Source organism: Bombus flavifrons, chromosome 9 (assembly GCF_040668555.2).
Source record: "Bombus flavifrons isolate JBK064 chromosome 9, iyBomFlav1_principal, whole genome shotgun sequence".
Taxonomy (NCBI): Eukaryota; Metazoa; Arthropoda; class Insecta; order Hymenoptera; family Apidae; genus Bombus; species Bombus flavifrons.
In genome coordinates, this window is record NC_138450.1 from 6,674,521 (window position 1) to 6,696,492 (window position 21,972).

At 35.5% G+C, this 21,972-nt stretch overlaps 1 protein-coding gene across 1 annotated transcript in view; it reads left to right on the plus strand.

The window, feature by feature from the left end:
* The window catches only part of LOC138183592 (neurotrimin), a 361,055-nt gene that overhangs the window by 338,264 nt on the left and 819 nt on the right, over positions 1 to 21,972 (plus strand). The gene's annotated exons all lie outside the window — the stretch shown is intronic.

The following is a 21,972-nucleotide window of genomic DNA, read 5'->3' on the forward strand; positions in this document are numbered from 1 at the left end:
ATAGTGAAATTGAATTACGAATCACAGAAGTCGTATAAAATATGCAAATTGAAATATTTATAAGACACGCTTCACATGCTGGTTACATATACTAGTTACAAAAATTATAACACATAATTCAAAAGTATTTACTTAGACATAGAATTTTGTACAATTTACTATTCAGAAATTTCAAAATTTTTGAATCGATCATTTTGCTCATTGTCTTTGAAACGCCATCCATAATCCTAGGATCAACCATTCAAATTTTACAAAATAAGATTTACGTCCACAGCTGTGCATGTATTGCTCGAAAGTTTCCATAGAGCGAATCACAAAGGAAGAAAACAACTAAAGTACATTTAATAAATCATTGCATATCGGAAATAATTCATTGCATTTTTCATTCTGCCAATGAAATCCTAGATTCCCGGATGTTCTGCTAAAATTTTCATCCAAAGAAGCTAAAGCAACTCAAAAAGAGGCTGGCAGAGAGCGCCATAACGGAGGCACTGAGCTGGTGCAACGATTCAAGACGCCCTTAACCTCCGGCGAACGTGTGTTGGATGCAGGAAGCTACGCTCAACCAAGCTGGTCAACGTATCACCTGGTCGGTGGAACGTCTTGAACCACAATGTTGCGGCAATTTAACTTTGTAGTTTACTCACGTGCGTGATGCATACGAATGGTGCTTCGCGATGACTCGCGTGTAAACGTATTGCTCGAACGCAACTCCAAAACACAACCAGAAGCTACAAACTGGTGGAAGGGAAGAGTTTGGAAAGGGCGTACGACCCTTAAAACCGTATGAGGAACAACGGTAAAGCGTGTCAGTCAGGTCGGGCACGAGCATCACGAGCGTATTACATTCACCGCGTTCCAACCCTTCACCGATATACATCCATGTCTCCGTGAGCCTTCGTCCCTTTCATCTGGCAGCCAGCTCGCTTACTCTCCCTGTTTCTCGTGCAATGCAATTTCAAATTAATTATGCATCGAACTACATCGGCCGTAGGCAGGCGTCGAGTAATATTCCGGCAGTTCACGCCTTCGTGGCCGAAAGAGGCAGCTAATAAACCGGCATCAATTAGTCGACACGCTATACCTTGCCATGTACACGATATCTGTGGTATCCCGAATTAGGCCTGGCCTCGCATACACGTGTACACACGTACACCCCCGTTCGTAAATATCAAGATACTTTGCAGACAGTGAGGTTCTTCTCGGAATATTTGGACAACTATGCAAGAATTATGTGGATTGAAACTTTACATAAAGATAGATGAAGATTATAAAACTTTAAGGTAAATATACAAATTATATATTAAATATTATCACACTCTCTGCCATTTATAAGAAAGTAATTAAAAAGAAACTCAATACACTGTCACTTAGTTCTATATTATTTGAACTACATTATCATTTAAGTTTTGGGAATAGATAGCTAATCTATCAATTTCTGAATAGTTTTACAATGTTGATTGTCATAACAAACCGTTATAACATAACAAGTCATATTCCGTTGGTTTTATACAGCACTTATAGGATATATATCTATGTATTTTTAAAAGGTAATATAATATGTCTTTACACGTAACAGATTGTCTTTCGTTTCAACTAATTGTAAATCATTTTAACATATTCTCTTTTGGGTATTAAAGCATATGAAAATCATACAATTGGTAGCTTTTATAGAATAACATTCGATTTCTTCTTATTTGTATTAAGCTTGTTTTTCGTTGCCTTAACCAGTTTTAACAGTCGTATTATTCTGTCGTATTTGTTTCTAATTAATTCTACATGTTAAATAAACTTCTCTAAATTTTTCATCTGTTTCGTAAAAAACTGTTCCAATAAGATGTAACTCTGGAAATTATGGGGATCAACATATACAATTCTTATTTGTCATATAATATGACATGTACAATTCACGTTATATTGTGATAACTCATAAAAATGGATTTTACAAATTATTATATCGTCATGTTGCGTGAATGTACAATCATGGTCGATTAATCGTTTTCTTGATAATTTGAACAAATTGTTACATTTTATGCCTTTATATTTTGTATGACACCAGAAGGTATACTAATACTTATGAATGAGAGTGTACACATGACCAGAAACACAAGGGTGTGCTCCCTTGTGCCTCGACTGTGATAGATCGAATCTCAATTTTGACGCGTTTTGCCAAATCAACGTCGATGGAATGATAGACTGCCATTCATATCGATTGCTAATACCGGATATGAACTACCTCTGTATCAAAGTAGGCCCTCGTGCTTCCGGCCAACGCTGCTCGATCCCACGTTTCCCCTTTGCCGCTTCAGTAATTAATTAATTCAATTCTATCCTTTGTGTGAATGCGCCAAAGCTTGGATCTGATCGTGTTGCGACAACTATGAACGAGTTGCTTTCTCGTTTACTAGTATATCTCGATTGAAAAATAATATAGTGAAAAATAATTGGCCCAATGATCCCCGGCTCGAATGCCAATCATGCTTATTGAAATAACAGACATTTTGGTATTATCTGGATTTACGCCTTCATTACTGGTATTTTTGATAGATTAGAGGCTTTCTGTAGATTTATAAATTATGTAATCCTATCTTATTTTTACAAACAGTAGTTATTAGGATGAATTATACAATAGATTCTTTTTAACACGTTTTCTTCCAAATTGTTTTAAACGAGTTTTTAGAATAGCACAAAGGGATTTTTCTTTTTATTACAGCGTAGTTTTTATATTACATAATTTTGTGTAAGAAACTATTCATAAAGTCTCTCTTTTTGTTAGACGAAATAAATTTTTTATTTTACTGTTATTTCCTGGGTACATAGCTATAATGATTCTACATAGGATACTCGTAATGAGCGTAGTAATCATTAAATGATTGTAGGCTTTAATTTATGAAGCTCAATATATAGTGGGTATTGTATTTATCGGAATAAAAGTTACAAACTTTTTTAAAAAGTAATTTAATGAATAACAAGCATGCAACAATAAATATAATTTATTATCTAAATATTAATTATCCAAATCAATTATCTACTTGACATTATCTACCATAATAAAATACTCAAAGATTTTATATTATGGAAATTTAACTTTTTGCAAATCACGTATGCAATGTTTATACTGAAGAAAAATTCGTTGTCACTCATATATGAGTGACGCGGTTATCACAAAACAAGTCTGTCACTCATATTATCTGAGTGACATACTACAGAACGTGTTAATGTTGGTGTAGAATAGAAAATGGCAATCATAATTTATTCTACGGTAAGGATACTGTCTAGTTAAATGTCTTCCTTAAAAAACTTGAAAATTAATCATCTTTGTGAGCAATATACACGAACAGATTTAATTATTTTGTAATGTAAAATGTAATTAATAAATAAATCGTTTTGTGTGGATCATGATATTAAGTTTATGACTTTAAAAAGTAGGATGATAATGTACTTTGTATAAAATATGAGTTGCTTGAATTTTTGTGGATTTAGAATTACTTTTGTAAGTTCGTAATCATATCACAATAAAATTAGAAGTTAATTAAGTACGATTTTACGCTATTTCTAATTATTCCATATTTATTATAAGGTAGGTATTCAATTATTCCACAAATTTCATGAAGTACATACATTTTCGTGAAAATTGAATTAAATTTTTTAAATGCGCTCGAAAAATTACGTTGTTAAATTGATTTGCTATATATGTTTAATGATCTTACTGGTATTTCATAATAAAAGTTTAAACAGGTTTTTAACAGATGTTAACGAATTATAAAAAGAGAGAGAGTGTGTTAAGATTCTAATTAACATAATGAAAAATAGATTTTGAAGCGGTTTATCATGATGATGATTCTTTGAAATAAGTTCGCAATCCAATCAAATTTTTAAAACTCCAATATCGGATTTCCGAAGAATTTTGCAGAGATTCGTTAATGCAGGATATTAACGTTGGATAATGAGATCAATAACTACACGGGAGCTATTATCATCGTTAAAAAATATTCATTTATGAAAACCGGACTATTATCCAATTTGTCAGGGATGTTGGTTCAAAAATTAATATTAAAGTTAGTCCAGTTTTTCATACCAAATTGATATTAAAATAAATACACAAATTCTCTCATAAAATACAACTTAAAGAATGCAATGTTTTACTCTTTTTAACATCCTTTTGTTGAAATTCTTCTTCTTTACATTAAATATAAAGTGTAATTTAAAATGTCCATTTTTTTACTTTATGTAGGAAAACCAGTGCACAAACGTGAAAGACAAGAAACTGTAATCTTTTCACTTAAAACTCTTGTACCACCGTGCAAAAGAGGTCAATTTCTGCATTCTCGAAATTTAAAATAAATTCAGAATAAATTCGGATCCTTTATTGGAACAATTTAATATTAATGAACTTAATAATAACTAATTAAGTGAAATAAATCACCATCTATTGTTCATTTTCTAAACAATAATACAATTTCAAAACATTTAATAGTTATATTAAATATTTTGACTAAATTAAAAAGCTTTGATATTTTCGAAGCACAAGCACAGCCAATGAACTCGTGTCTTCCTCGAGCAAAACTGTCGCGAACATTTTCCCGTTATTATTGGCAACTTCTCAAATTTCCACGCATTACACCCCGTTCGAAAGGTGGTGTCGCCTGGTCATTTAACGTAAACACGGCTGTATAGGCAATAACTTGGTGCATAAATCAAAGCTCAAATAGATACGGGTACGACGGGAAATAAAGGGGTAATAATCGTAAAACATGTAAGAGTCGAGCGTGAAATACATTTAGAGCGAAATCAAGCGGTATAATGGTGGATCAATTCTGCAACTACACGTACCTTCGAGGAAGCAGCGTTTCATGCCACCTAAACTCGTAAAATAACTCCAAACAAGTTCTGATAAATTGTAGCCGTCACAGCACGTGCGAAGCGATCCCCATTAGTTACACCGTTTCCCGCCCAGAATGTGCCCTTGTCTTTTTCGTGAAACACGTGCCCTACCTCCTATCAGACGTCAAAATTTGTAGCACACGTGCTACCTACTATTGGATACGACGATATATTTCATTAATAAATTTATGCCCCCGACAGACACCCGTCTTGTTTCTGCCGGCGAGAATCCACAGACTTGCTTGCGATCGAAGTTCCCTCGTTTCTCTAGAAACTTCACGGAAGATCGGTTTCAGATATTTTTTAGCTTGTCATGATCTTCGAATCTGTATACTGTAATTGAACGCTAAATTTGTCAAACAAAAGAATTTTTAATGTTGTAAGAAACTGTTTAAAATGGAAATGAAAAATCATGCATACAAAGTATAATTTCTTCATATTTTGTTCAAACTTATGTCTTTTTATACTTAAATTTACACCTAAGTAATCAGAAAGTAGAACCTAAGTAGAGGCATACCTTAGGCTATAAGTATCACAGCTAGTATTTTATTTCGGATACTTTTGGATATACCTAATGCGTATTTTCTACATTTTAATTTTCTATACATGCATAGATAACCACAGCCTAACCATTTTATATTCTAATTGCTGTTTTTGCTATCAACTGTCAATTTTTTATGAGAGAAGAAAGATTCGAGTATATAAGGAATTTAAAGCAGGACCCTTTTTTTTAATAGATCGAGCTTGCGTTTTCGTTTACGATAGTATGTTCATCATCCGCGAATCTATCGTCTCATTTATCGGTGTACTTCAAGTAAATTAGCCCATGCGAACGAGTAATTCATGTGCCACACTTCCCAGGCATTAATTTACGAGGCGTTCCCTCATTGGAACTCATGCAAATTGTTCTTCGCGATAAAAATTATTATCGCATGAATATTTACGGCCAATGCAGAAATTTATATTATAAGCAGTTTATTATATTCGTAATTTATCGACATCCATTAATAAACAAGGTCTCATTTTAAATGATTACTCGGTTTTTTTTAAGTTTAAATTACAAGTTAATTTACAAGATTGAAGATTTTCAAATTGACAACGTATTAAGTGTTATATATCTGTATAGTTATAACTATGTAATGTCATGTAGATATAGATATTAAAATACCTATTGGTCATACGGTTTCTAACTTCATGTTATAATAATATCTTCAAAACTGAACTTGTAAACTATAACATTTTACTGTTTAAAATTATTTTTCGATGCTAAATGTAATGTATTTATGAATTAATTAATACCAAGCAGTAAAGCGCCTTATAAGATTATTATCAATTAAGGTTACTAAATTAAAAAATTCCATACAGTCTTATGAAAAAAAACATTAACAAAATCGTAGTATAAGCTTCGTCAAATAATACATCGACAATTTATAAGCAATGCACATGAAATAACCATGAAATTTTTTAGTATTTTCTACTCAGAAGATAGTCAAAGGTATACTCTAAATAATGCATTTCGATTTAAATCGATATCTCAATTGGTTCCGAAGATATAACGCTAGAAAGTAGATAGAATAGACGTAACTAAGCCTACAGAATTATGAATGACTGTCTACACCGGCCTAACCTACATTTTTTCCAGGAAATGCGTACGCTTAGTAGTAGTAATAGTAAAAAAACGCAGACGCTGTCTGTCACGGACCAGCGCGCTATTAACCAAGTTATGATTGGTCAGTGACGCGGCACAAAAGAGAGGGTCGTGCGTGCGAGAGAGATAGCGATAGGGAATTATTGAAAAATTCGATCCTCTTCAAACGATCATATCTAAGCAACGGAAAGTCGGCTCGAAATGAAACAAGAAGTACTTTACAGGGGAAACTTCACTCTTTCCGATGACTTCAATCCTATTTGCACATTTTCATTTGTTTTGCAACAGCGATTGTTTAAAGTTGTAGTAATGTTAACAGGTGTCGCACGTATATTTAAAGTTTATGGAAAGAAATGCATATATTTCTCAAACAATTTTGTTATAATAGTATTGTTAATAGTTTTTATACTAATTATAATGCAAAGTTATATGTATTTTTAATATGTTTATATTTACTTCTGCTTTTTCTTAAATCACTATATATAGATAATTGTATTTCGAAGTAAGATCAAACATGTACGATAAAAAATGAAAAACAGATGTCTAATTCCGTCGACTAAAAACTATTTCAAAAGGTTGGCAGCATTCAAGCATAAACAGCACCACACGCTGTTATTACATTCAGTTCTTTCGACGAAATCAAATCACCGTACGTACAAAGCAGTACGTGATCTCGCGAGGTTATTGCACGCCCTTAGAGCGGAGGTCCTCTTTGTGTTCACCATTCGCCGATTCTTTCCTTCCCCTTTTCGAATACTACGTTGCCTTATTTCGATTTTCATTACCTTTGAGGGGCGGCGCCCGGCGAAGGGGGAAATATATGACGTGCCTCTCGCTAATCCTTCACGCGAAGTAGCGTGGAGAAGGATCGTTTATCTGGGAATGCAGCTAATCCATCGGACGGCCGAACGAAAATAAAATATGTTTCGTGAAAGCATGATGAATCTGGGAAAATGTTTATCTTAATACATCATTCCTCCAAAGTCGCGTATTTCTCAAACGCGCGTTTAGAGCGGCCGTTAACTTTCGAAATTGTTTCTCGGCTCTTGACAACCTTGATACACGACGCTCCGCCATCTTTTTTGAAAACGAACGAGAATGTGCTACATTTTTCTTTCCTTAAACTTGAAAGTCGCTGTTCTACAATTTTTGTAGATGTCGCGATATTCTTTGGACGGTTTATTCTATAAACCAGATTTGAATTTGCATTTACTTAGAAATTTAATCTCTAGTTTAAGTGCTTTCACTTTATCTTTACAATTAAAGCAAATAGTATATACTTTTTACAAAATTCATCAAAAGACCAAGCGTATTTGAACCAATGATTAAATCGAATTCCTCATTATAATACATAGCAAAACGATTTTTTAAATTGATTGTTTACTCACCATAATAGATTGTTATTGAATTATTTGAAATTATAGTTTGCATTTTATAATTCTTAGACAAAATTTTAGACAAAATTACGTGTGAAATTTTTTTTCATCTTACCAAGCAACCATATCAAGGCTGAGTCACTCGCTATCAGACAACGTAATTTCGAACGATACATCAATGTGTAGAGTAAATTTTGGTGGAAATTACGAAATCGTGGTATAATGGATCGTACTAACCGGTAATTTCGGATCACGGTGAAGTTGTTAGTTTATGCAGCCATAAACCTTCCTGGTTGCTCGTCGTTGTCTCCCTCTCAGACCAAGTGGCGACGTCCACGGGGGATGATAGCGTTGCTAGCGGGACAATGTATCCTGTGGGCACAGAGGCGCCTTGCATCCCGAGGTCGCCGCTATGTGATCCTGTCGACGCAGAGAGGATTAACGGTGCTAGCAGCCTATGTGAACGGGTTTTACTCGAACGTGTGAGAGTTCGGACACGTGGTAGGCTGATGCTGCGAGAGTTCATGATGAAGTTCCTCGAGTGGCGCATGTTGCTGATAGAAATGGCCATCTCATAAGCGTCCTGCTTATGACTTCCCGGTGAATAATCGTGCGACAGCTTTTAATGCGCCTTTTAACAGCTGTCTTTTTTCGGATTTTTTAACAGCGATGAATGAAATACGTCCCTTAATTGTAATAAATCCTTCATTTCACGGTGATTAACTTTTATTCATTGTTTCCAAAACAGTGTAAAAAGCTTTCATCAAAGACACCTTATGCAATACTTCAAGTTCATGAGCTTCCTCGGCTCCATTGAATTTAAGTGAAGAATAAATGAAAAGCAATTACATTCTGACGACTTCAATAAATATTAATAAATATTAATAAACTATAACTTCATTTGTACTAAAATCTACTATTTTCTAAACGTACCTTAATCTTATTATAAAACAATCTTACATACACGATAATAATGTTCAGGTATAGAAATTCAATTCACGCTTATTCTATGCTTCGACTAATTTCCATCACTTCTTCTAACCCCTAAAATAGGAGGCATCGATCAACCAGCCAGTTGGCGAAGAAAATTGTTCAACCGAAAGATCCAAGTAGACCTCTGTGCCACTAACTCTCTTAGAGTACGAGAAGTGGCATGAAATGGAGAAGGAGTGACCAGAGAAGAGGATGAATATGAAGGAGGATAGAGTGAGATGGATATGTAGTTGTAGCGGAGAACTGAGCCGCGTGGGACATGGGAGCTGTTCATCCATGTCTTCGTGTCCAAGCGCGTGCACAGAGAAACTCTGTCCATCGTAGACTCTAGTCGGCGAGCTTCCCCGCTTCGTCCTCTCGTTCTCACCCTTTAACGTTGTCTCACACCTTTCTCCATCCCTCTATTTACCCGTTGCTTTCCCTCCGTGGTTCTCTTGCTCTAACCGAGCCTCTCGTACAGGCTCGTTCAACGGGCCACTTCAATTTGCATTACGTCCGACCGCGCATAGCCGAAGGATCAATTAAATTTCTATTAAGCCGAGCAGCCTTTTCCAAGGTTGGCAGGCTTACCGCCGCTACCAACGCACGCGCCATTTATCGAACGGATTATCTGCATTGTCTCGAGTGCCCCTGGATGGGAATTATTTATTTTCCCGGGCGTGAAGTGCGAATCGCGGAGATTGTTTTCCCGTCGTAACCCGGCAAATCGGCCACCGGGATTGCTAGGGGTGAAAAACAGGATAGAACGGATGTGAAGGAACCAGGGATTAAGTGGGTTACGGTGTTCAGATCCTTTTCCCGATTCTTTTAGGATTAATCGACGGTGGAGGTTTTGCAACGTAACTTTTGACTTTGAGATATATGATTCTGGAAGTGGAGTAGAATCTTAATTGCCAGACCTGGCACACTTGTACGATTGAATTAATATTATTAGCGAAGCTTTATAAGGTACAAGTTACAAGTTGTTGATAGTAATAAATTTTCTTGTGTTCGATGATAAAACAAATGAAATTTACTCTATTTGCGAAGTTGAAAGATTATGGAAAGCATTTCTATAAATTACTCGTAACTTGTTAAATCGCTAATATCGGTAGTTGGTAAATTATTGCGCAAGAGGGCTCTGGAAACGTTATAAATATAATTTGACCCAAGCGCATGCATCATGGCGATCTCATATTGTATATCCAATGACGTACACGTGTGCGACATGGGTCCTTTTCAAAAAAATTTATCGTTGGGAAGAAAGTTTTACAGATGGAGGATATTGATTCTGTAGACGTGTTCAATATGATTCTTACTATCAATATAATTCAATTATCTTCAGTTTTTATCATCCTTAGCCTTTTTATTTTTTCTATATTTCTATTTGTTAAGGTAAGTTTAATTTGTCTCAGAAATTCTATACTTTATTTAAATAATTTAAAAATGGAGAACTGTATCCGTATACGTGATATATTTGTTAAATATAAATATCATTTAAATATTCATATGCGTAAATAAAATATAAAGTTTCTTGTACAAAAATGATTTGATTCCACATTGTGATTCATTTTTGTTAAAAGATTTGCAATATTCACAGCAGTTCCGTGCGTTTGTTACGAGCGAAATATTAGAATTGTGGATAAAAAGAGCAATAGCAAAATGAAATTGAGCGACGTTCGAGTTCGGGTAATATAGAACTTGGCATGAAATAATAAAAGACAAAGCAAAACTGATATTTACGTGCGGTATTTCCGCGTTGAAATCGTGGCTCGAAATCATTTCATGAAATTTGCCTTTTCAACAAAATCATTTTACAATATTATTTTCGAGTTTACTGAAAAATTTAAGCAAATATAGTAAACTGTTTTTCCTCGGAAAGCATTGCAGAATTTGCGTTTCGATAATTAAGTTTACTACGAGTTAATCGCAAAACAAAGGACACAGATAGCATATTAGGTAGCAATGCAGACTCGAAAAGAACAATCACTGCCATTGTTGTCCAATTTAAGATAGACTCGTACAAAATTGTAATGGAAGTGCATTGTGTTGATCAGTACAAAATGTATACTATGCACGCATATATGAATCTATAATAACTCATATACATAGTATATATATCCAACAATATAAATACATAAATTGTCACATATGTCATATAATTAGTACCTTTAAATGTTAAATGGAGTTAAAATATATTTCCTGCTATATTTACATCAATTAAAATTCATTGTATAATAAATTACGGAAATGTAAAACAACCCATTATGCCCTCATTTCACTGAACTACCTTAAAACATATGTACATAGTTATCACAAACGATTACCAAACTCATTGCAATTCACTTTATACCTATCACGCTATATTAATTTATTACCCACCAAAAAAAAAGAGAAAAAAGGTAAAAAAAAAAACGAGAGAACGGTATCCCGTTCGAAGCGTATGAATCGCGCATTCAAAAGAGATCAATCAATATAACCGATAAAAAAAAAGGTCGGAGCAAAAAAGGGAGGAAAAAAAAATCAATGAAATAGGAAGCAACATCGCGATGAATCTCGAACAAATTTAAATTTCCACCGCGGATCGAATAGACCCTCAGCTTAGCTCCGCGAAGGTTGATACACTCATCAAGCACTTCGAAGCTTTCTGGTTAAACGAATTCTCATTTACGGAATATTATTCGATATTAATCCCCGGGGAAGTTTATAACGCGTAAGAAGCGCAATCCGCGTCTGCATCGCAGCACAGCATTTGCTAAATCAACCGCGGATTAAGATCATAAATCAAAGAGATTTCGCGAGCAGCCCGAGGAACTTAACAAGGGGAGTAAACGAAGGAAATTATAATCGGGAAAGGTTGGAAAAGCTGGGAAAAAGGGATTGTAAAGAGAGAAAGAGAGAAAGAGAGAGGTTCGAAAGAGGCTTCGACACCTTGAATATTGTAAACGACACGAACTACATCCCTCGGACGATTCTTATAAATGATTCAACGTACGTCCTCCCATCTGTCGGATGATTTTTTTCTCCTCGATTCCAATTGATTTTATTATCCGGATCTCCGGATGTACGAGAGAGCCGGGATCGAGTTTTTCGCCACGCACGGACAGGATATCGCTTTTTTTCTCACCGGAGCCCGGCTTACTTTTGATACTGCCGCTTCGACGCCATTCCGTAAGTATATCGGTTTTTATACCGTGACACCATATGGTGACGTTTCTTTCACGCGAAAAATTCGATCGGAACGAATATAATGGATTATGAAACGACCGTATTTTAATAGAATTATAAGTGCGACTTCGTTAATCCATAATTGGATTCTTTTCTAAGATTGAATTAATTTTATTGATAGTTTGAAGTTCAGTATTATTCTCGACTGGAATAACTTAAATTGATAATTAAAGTCTCTTAAGTATTTCAAGAATATTGAAAATACAATTAATCATTAGCCTTCAATCTTAACTAGTAATAAAAATGATTAGCTTCCCACGGGCTGAAAAATTTATTCTTCTTTAACTGTTATCAGCACTTGTTAAAGTTATTGTTAAATAAATTGTGTAATTAAAGGTCTGTCTTGCTGCTTATATAGCGTAGATCAAATTCGAAAAGGATTTTATCCTTAATTCACATACTACTTTACGTAATTCAAATATTCGATGCACACATGGTATCCTATGTACTAATAAGTCCTACAATATATATTACCAATTAATTACATCTGATACCAATATTATATACAATATATCTACCTGAAAGAATTAATTGATAATTACACTGCGAATGTTCATGTAAATTCATGTTTTCATAAACGCAAGTACAAAGAAATAGAATCAAACCAAATAGTTATTTTATTTAGACACAAAATGTATTTTCGCTTGTTATGTGCATTCTGTAAATTTCCGCATCCTGAAATTTCCCACAAATACAAAATATACCGCCATGTAGTAACAAAATAACCATCCTAAGAACTGTTAATTTGAAGCTTAATCTCCTATAAACCCGCAATTAACAACAAGATAAATCCTACTACCCTTAAAATTATCCCCCCTCCAAATTCAAGATAATTATATGAACTCTCGAAGGGACTTCTTCGCTTTATCCTCTTTTCTTTCAACTCGATCAGAAGCATGAGAGGTTAGCGAGTATCACAGACGATCGTGGCGCTGTTTCTAGACGAGCTCGTTCGTCACTAGGGAAAAGAGTGAATGGATAGCAAACCGTATATATACGCGGCGGTATCCTTTGCAGGCCAGGCCGCAATTCGATCACGATAATCAGGGATTACCCAACGACCTGAGGGGCAGGCCATGGGCCGACGGCTTATACCCGTTCCCTTGAAACGCGGAAACGTAAAAACCTTCGTCACCCGTCCAGCCCTATGACGGATCAGCCCCGGCGAATAGCCTTTTTGCGAGTCTCTACTCCGTTTACCCCTGTTTCGTCTTCTCGATCTTGTGTTCGTCTCCTCACAGACAGCAAGGGACAGAGAGTCTGAGATAACCATATGGTGTTACCTATAAAAACCGATATACCGTGAGCACGATGCTACCGCAAGGATTTATACTAAGTGGATATTGTAAAAAGGATACTTTGAGAGTTGATCGGAGACCAGACGCTTTTCGATTGATATCATATAAATGTGGATCGTAACAAGAGTTTATGGTGGAATCCGATAACTTACTTTTATTTCTGTAGAGAGAAGTTGAGAGATATTAATTTCACAGAAAATGTGCATATGTTGATAGGCCATTATTAAAAGAATTATTAAAATATTAGGTAAATTGTTATTAAAATATATCGTCTTATCAAAACACAATTTCATTTTCACGTGACATTATGAATCCATTGTTCATGGAAATGAAGACGCCGTGGTAAGATGTCGCTGATCTAGAAACCTTTGTAAATCCGAGATAGTTCAATTCGGTACCATTCATCTCACTAATGAATGGCGTAGATCTAATCAAACTAATAGATCTTACGACGAAATGTTGCATTCAATGGGTTTACGTGCTTGTACATGTACGCGGAGACTCTTAGCGAGAATAATTAAACGGATTATGAGTGAATTCTATATCATGTTAAAGGAACCCAAATGAATTATTTCAAAATAGTCCTAATAGATACATTATAATGTACGCATTTTATTATTTTTAAAAATTGTAACTGGACTCAAATGTACATATGTTGTGTTAAATACCGAATCTTTTAACATTAAATAAAATTATAATTATAGGAAGAATTAAATTGTACAATTTGGCAATCAGTAGATCTAAATCTTAATTAAAAATCAATATGTGCTTGCTTTAAACAGATATTCCACTAATCAATAAAAGCTTGAATTTGATAAGTATAATTTTTCTTATTTATGACGACGTGTAAAAATAATTAATGCAGATATTATATATGAAATTTATTAATATTCTGTGCGAAGTTGTGCAATCTGATAACTAATAGATTTATTCAAATCCAAAAGAAGAGCCTAATTTTATCATTTCCACGCACATGATTCACCAGTATATCTACCGTACAGTTTCTAATTATCAAATTTACCGATAGAGCGACAATACCTCCTTCCACAACATCCGGCACAAATGTCACTATTTTATCGCTCGTTAAATCCAGAAGTTCTGTTCCAGAAACCAACTCGAACGCAGTTGAATACAATTAGCCTCGACAAACATTCATGGCACCGTTACAAAATCAATTGACAAACAGTGGACCGATTGATGCAATTAACTTGAATCCAGAAAAAGAACTAAATTAAAAAAAAAAGAAGAGTTATCCATCGACATATAGTTTACGTTTCCGAATTGTTCATGCATTTTCTATAAAAAGTTTTGCTTGTGACGGTATAACCGCGGCGGATGCAATTCGTTCTGCGCTCGTGCGCTCGTTCCAGCATATTTACAGGACTTGTGTCTCTGATTGGCTGACACACGTGATTTATCGCCAGCGTGAAAAACGAATATCTATCTATCTATCTATCTACAAACGCCATAGTTCTTTTTCATTCAAAAATAGCAGCCGTTCCAGGCTTGAAACTATGTCAATTCGTGGATCACCGTGAAGCGTGAATCGCTTTAGGAAATTAACTTCTGCCTGTTCACGCGGCTGAGCGCGCGAAATTCGATTACGATCGATGTGAAATACGATAACTATCCCTTTCGGTGTAATCAACTTCATCTGGATGTATTGTATGTGATTAGCAGTTCGTTCCAATGAAAAATAGATGATCGAATGCGAGGGAGTTTGTTGCCCCGATCGGCCATCGTGTATATACATATTTTTTAACGATGAATTTTAATGTTCTTCAAATATTCGCTGACACATGTATTAAATTGAAAATCGAGTGAGCGTTTAGACAACAAACACTATTTTTCATTCGTTGTTCAATGGATAGCGTTTTACTTCCAATTTAGGTTAATATCTGTTCGTGATTTCTAAAATGACAGTGTATTATTTTATAAATAAATATGAATAATAGTATGTATCTATATCTCTATTCATTAATATTAGGGTATTTATCACCCAAAAATGTAAATTTCATGAATCGTTAAAAAATCGAAAAAATTAATCAGAATTCTTATACTGTGATATAAAATTTTGATATAAATGAAATATCCTAACATTAAGTGAATCAACCTTAAACTTCATCCGAACCTTACATATTACGAGTATGTATTACGTGACGATATGGAAGTTGAGTGTTAAATAAAAAAATTAAAGCAATCACACCAAGAGAAGAAAGTCACACCATTGACTAACAATATTCACAACCGAAAAGAACCTGTCGCAACGTGACGCACCCCAAACATAATTTATGAGAACGCGTAAGTTACTGTGGAACAGCTTTCAATTTCCACCGTCAAGAAACTACTACTGGCACGAGTACTCACTCGCGTACGACTCATTCAGAGAACGTAACGTCATGTCGTTGGTCGTGGAGAACGCGAACCCTTCGTCTTGAATCTTTCAGTAGGCAAATGCGTCGAACCGTCGCGGGGGTGGTGATGCGATTACAATTCAAACAGCTTCCCGTCTCAATCTCGCCGGGCGACGTGGTCGATAAACTGCCACGCCGTGACAAATGAAACGCGAAGGCATTACGTTCTTGCTGCGCCGAAAACAGCCCTTCGAACCGAATGTCACTCCACAGCCATCTTCTCACCCCTTACACACATGTACAAGTCATATACAGTAGCTCACGGTAGTGGTCGAACACTTGCAGACACTTTTATGAATATATTATGTGTATTATACGAATATAATCATGACGATTGTGTCTCTCTGCAGTGCTAATGAAATTTCAAATATGCACGATGTATGTAACACATGGAATGTGGATATACAAGTTTTCGATTACAAGTATTCAAATATTTTAGCGAATGATCGTAGATTATGTTTTGATAGGATTAGAATATTGTCAATTTTTTAAGGTATACGTATATGAACTTGGACGTAAAAGTTCCTTCATTTATTTATGTATATCAATAGGCCATTATATCATATCTATATTCGTAAAAACTAAAACACACCAAACTGGAAATCTTCTTTTCTTATTTTGCTCTGCGTTATTTATAATCTGTTCTTTACCATATATTAGATAATAAGCAAATGTATCCTGAAGAGTTGATAAGAGTAAAGATATCATCCAATGATAATACTCCATCTACGTCGTAGTTGATCAACTGAAATTGATACGTATTTATTAACTTTTAATTTCATGTTTATGGAACTAAATATCTTGTAACTTCCATATACATGTTCAGATTGGTTTTAAAGACCACTCTAATCTTAACAGTCATTTGTTACAATCCTATCGAAATTTCAAAATGTTTCACCTAACACAATAAAATTCATCGACATTAAATGTTGCGATACATTAGTATGCCACTATACACGAAGAGTTAAAAGCGCGCGACGTGACTGTCTGAACATCAGTTGATTGGCGAATTACCTCTCTGTAATCGATCTTTGATTCGAAATCTTTAGGGGAACGTGCCATCATACGAACAAATCCCCTGCGTTTGTGAGAAAATCGTTCTCACACGATTTCCTTGTCGCACCAACCGGCTCGCCACCATTCTCGACAGATAAAACTTCATCGAACGGTTCGTTTCCCCCTCGCCACCATTTATACACGATTTTTCTCGTAATCGCGAACATCCATTTACGATCAGGCTCCTTCAATTTCTCGTTACCCCTTCCTCTTCCCTTCAGACTGATCTCACCCTCTGTCAGGTTTCACCAGCGTCCTTCCACCACCTGGCCCATCCAACGCCCTTTTGCTATTGATTTACGACGGCTATTTGCAAGATCACGCCTGCCGCGTTAAAACTTTCTACAACTGCACCACGCCACGCCACGCCTTGTGTCGTATTGCTCGAAGAGAAAAGGTGATTATGTCGAGTCATCGTGAAGTTTCGTAGTTGAAAATTGGACGCTGCCCAGGAATCGGTCATCCCCTCCTACCTTATTGCGGCGTAATTTTTTCGGATACTTGGAGAATACCTAATGGAATATGAGCTCGTTCTACTCTCTCCCGATTTCTTTCTTTAGATTCTCTTCCTCCTTTCACTTCACTGTGTTATTTTACTTAGTTTTAGCTTCCTTATTTTGTCTGTTGTATCATTCTAGCTTTTTTTCCATACTTTTCTTGGAAACAAGAGTCGATCTTGTTCAAAGCCGGCTGCCCCACGGGGCGAATTTATTCGGTGACCCGAAAAAAAGTTTCGCTTTTTTTCGCCACTCGGCCGGGTGGGACGCAAGCAGCCCTGTGTCGTGGAAACGATTTTCGATTGTCGCTTGAATACACAAGCGATTGCCGTACCGACGGCCGACAAGGAAACCGAATCCCCCGGTCGGAAACGAGTGCGCTGCGTTTTCGTTCTCCGATGAGAAAACGAGTCCACGCTCTACGCTCGTTCCCTCCGAAGATTTGCTTATTTGTTTTACCAAATTACCCGAGCAGCTCGTGTATCCTTGATTAGGGTAGTTTCCTCGGTGAACGCGCTTCTCGTATCGATGAATGAAATTCTACCGTGAACGTGCTTTGGCCGAGATGCGACTCAGATGATGTTGATAGAGATTAGGTTTCCTTTCGAGAAAAATAATGAGATTGAAAATGGAGAAGTTCTTGAAGCTTGATAGTGGTTTGTTTTTCTTTCTTTCGCAATTTATAATGGGATGTTTCATGAGGAACTGCGTATTGTGGTGCTTTTGATTGACTCGAAAATACAATAGCGAGTATGTAAATAGACAAATTATGTTGAAATTGTAATTATCGTTCGAAATAAATATTTGGCACCTGTTCTATGTTTATAGCGCTTCAAAATATAGGAAATGTAATTTTAAAACCGTCACTATAGAAACTATTTGCGATAAAAGTTAATTGAATTTTGAATTATTTGTACTTTTTGTGCATAAGGTCTTTACCTCGTAAAATTTACCAGTCGTAAATTGTAAATTATAGAAACTGTCGAATTCTATAACTTGCAGTATTTAATGTTATTGAAATGTAAAAGTAAAGAAAACCATGGCAAGTTTGAAAAATTCATAAATAATAAATAATAAATACAATAAGATACAATAAAGGTAACAAAACTTTGTCCTCTTTAACTACTAACGAAAAGGTACTAAAATTTTTACTTAAACTTTTCTCATAGATCTATCACTCGTGAGAGAAACACTGTTGATTAAATATTTAAAGATTCCACGAATGACTCATGAAATTATTGCAAAAAATACAAAAAGTACGATCAAATGGCAACGACGAACATTAAAAGCGAGCAATGAGAGGATGATCGCGTTTTAACATCGTCTACAGTTAGACAGCTAATATTTGATATTTGCTTATGAAAATTCTTCGACCGGACCAGGATGACGCAGTGGTCTTCATAAACCTGTGTTAACTTTCTTGTAGTATGCGAGCTGTTGAGAAGAATACTCGGTGAATTAATGGTGCGTTCATATGCGTGTTTCTTTAAGCAACAGGCATTTTAACTGGTTGTTAAGTGAGAATCCATTCACAAGTCGACAGTGCTGAATCAAGTGTGCTCGAGGCACGGCTGCAGGCTAGCTTTTGGTACAGTAGTGACGTAAATGGTCGTGGCTCAACACACCGCGCCAGCTTCAACCAGGAACTCGTCCGCCTCTCGTGATTTCGTTTCGAGGCTTTCTAGCATCGATGGTTTTCGATCCTGCCGTTTTACATCATTCATCGGCCCGAAACGTAGATCGATGCGTCTTAACGGATGTACATTTAGCATTTTTTTTTCCATCGGTTATAGGAGTATCAATTATCTCAGTACCGCGAATTGTTCTCTTCATCGTTTAATTAAATTGCGTCTAACCGCACAATTAATATCTATCGAATGTAGCATACATCTGAATTATATTAAATAGAATTTCCATTCGATTTCGATTAGGAACTAAAATTGATAATTGAATAATATTTTCATTCAATAAAAAAATTGAAATTTACTAGCATATATGGCATTCAGAGAAAATTTCGTTAACTTTTACATCAGATACTACGATGAAAAATTATGCGAAACCGATTAAACATTTCAAGAATAAAACGTTAAAAAATGTCATAACGTTGGTCAAATATTTCAATTATCAAATTTCATTACTTAACACATTCAACATTTTGTAGCAGAATCCATGTTTTTCCAGCAATATTTACGCTCGCAGCTACACATCAACCAGCGAAAACAGCTTCGAAAACACTTTGCTCCATTACTCCGGCATATTCCATCGGCAACGATTATCCATTTCGCAATTATACCGCGTTTTCTGGTCCGTTTCGCGCAACGTAAAGCGAGTTTCTGTATCGAAGTACTGAAAAAGTAATAATAACAACGTTTCATCGGATAACATTTTTCGACGATGCTGATGCGATAATTATTGAATAACAATCGTAGCGTCCCCGATATTACGCGGTCGCGTATTTTTCTTCGTACCTGCTGCATTATCAAGCAATTCGGCTGACGATCACCGGCACGGCAAGATAGAAAAGAGGAAAAAACGCAGGAAAATGTTGGAATACGTAGGTACACGCTTATGCAATGTACTTTTCTGCAATCGTGCTATAGATGGAAAGGGGATAGTTTCCCATGAAAAAGTAAGCCGAAAGTGCGGAATAAAGATTTATATGAATGTATATGTAGTTAAGAAAACCGCTGCAGTGTATTATCCCTCGTACGATATAGCTTTCTCATCATTATTTTTGGACTTATTACAGGAAATGAGTAGAAGCTTGATAAAGAAATATAATTCCTTTAAAAAATAACAAAAATATAGGTAACGTAAATGTTACGAAACGTTTAATTATTATTTGAGTGAATTGTTATATTGAGTATATGTCGGAAAAGTTATTTCAGACTTGAGTCTAATTTTGTTCGAAATCAAAGATTCTGCTCTTGGTTATTTGTTTAAAGCCAAGGAAGAAAGAAGAAATGCGTCGAAGAAAAAGTTAAATGACGTAACAAGATTTATCTTTTTCCAATCTCTCCCACTTTAATCGGTATAATCACGCAAAGCGACGAACTCGTTTTTCAAGTATCTTACACTAATACTTTTACACGTGAAACGTACAGAAGAACCAATTTACTTGGCAAAACGTATGCAGTTCCATTAAAAAGATGAGTGCAATTGCACTTTGTAGGTGTACCGCGATACTAACGAAAAAAGTGCGGTCATAGGAAGATAAACCTTGTTATTCCATTTTACTTTTTCCCTCTACCACTTTTTCCTGGCTTCGACCAGACAAGAGATACGACTCGTTCGAATTACGTGGCTCGATATATATATATATTTCAATAAGCGTAGCAATCCTTTATAGAATTAAACAAATTGCCACTGTCTGTTTTAAGTTCCAGGCTTATAACGTGAGAAATAATAATTCATTGAAAGTTATCTTTCAAGTCTCATATTAACAAATTTTGAACCTTTACAATTTCCTTTAGAAACCAAGACAATTGTTCATTTATAGAAACTTATATACATACAACAAGACATTAAAATCAGCATAAATTTACCATACAATTTTACCTGAAATTTCTAACCGTTTCTGATATTGAATACTACAATATCGCACTTACCAGGCAATGCTTAAAGAGAAGTATTACAATATAATAATCTGCATAAAGTATTGCACATGGAAATCTGTGAAATGAAATGGTGTTTAACGACGATGGTTTCACGTTCGCGACGTACATGGTATTTCGCGTTGAGCGGAAATGTCAGAAGACAGGTGCAATTTGAACGCATTCACTCGTTCCGCGTTTTATTTAAAACGAAATCTGTCATCTGATTCTTTCTTCCTCATCTCGTTTGTCTCGGTTGCATGAAACGCCTGTTGCTCCACAAGAAATACATTCGGCCGTGTAATTTTTTAACACCGTAACACCAACAGGGATCCTCCCGCCGGAAGCTGAAGATTTTTCCGCTATGAAATTCCTTTCACGTTTACACCGCCGTTTCCAGCGCCGCTTTTTCCTCTTCACCGATCTTCGACAGCTGGCAACAGCTGTTGTGAAAGACAGTCCTAAAAGAAATACGAAGTTATAGAGAGAAAACGCGAGGAACGACCTGCTGCTCGACTCCTTTGTCTTTCATTTTGCGGGTAACTCGATGAAGCGGGCTATATTAATTTTCCATCTCGACAGTTGTTTACAAAGAGTATTCTATCCAGCGATAGCTTACTCCTTTTCGCTTTTTTATTAATTTCTTTCTCTTTCATTTATTGTTTTCGCGTTCTTATTTATTCCTTTTGAATATTCGTATCAGTATTTTATTATTTTTGCTAGTCCTCTTTGGTATGTAATATTTATTTGCGTATTAAGTTTCGTTTATTTTATATTTTATATTCTTGTTATATTAAATTTAATGTTACAGGAAATTTATACTTTTTTTATATAAGTCTAGAATAGAGATCAGGTAACACGTTGCAGAAAGTACGTACATTTTATGTACAAAGTATTACATTTATCAAAATTGCATTCACCAAGTTCTTATTTTGTACAACATGTATATAGAACGTTTTTTTGAAGACTACAAGCATAATTGGCATTGCACAGAGATCGATTGGTG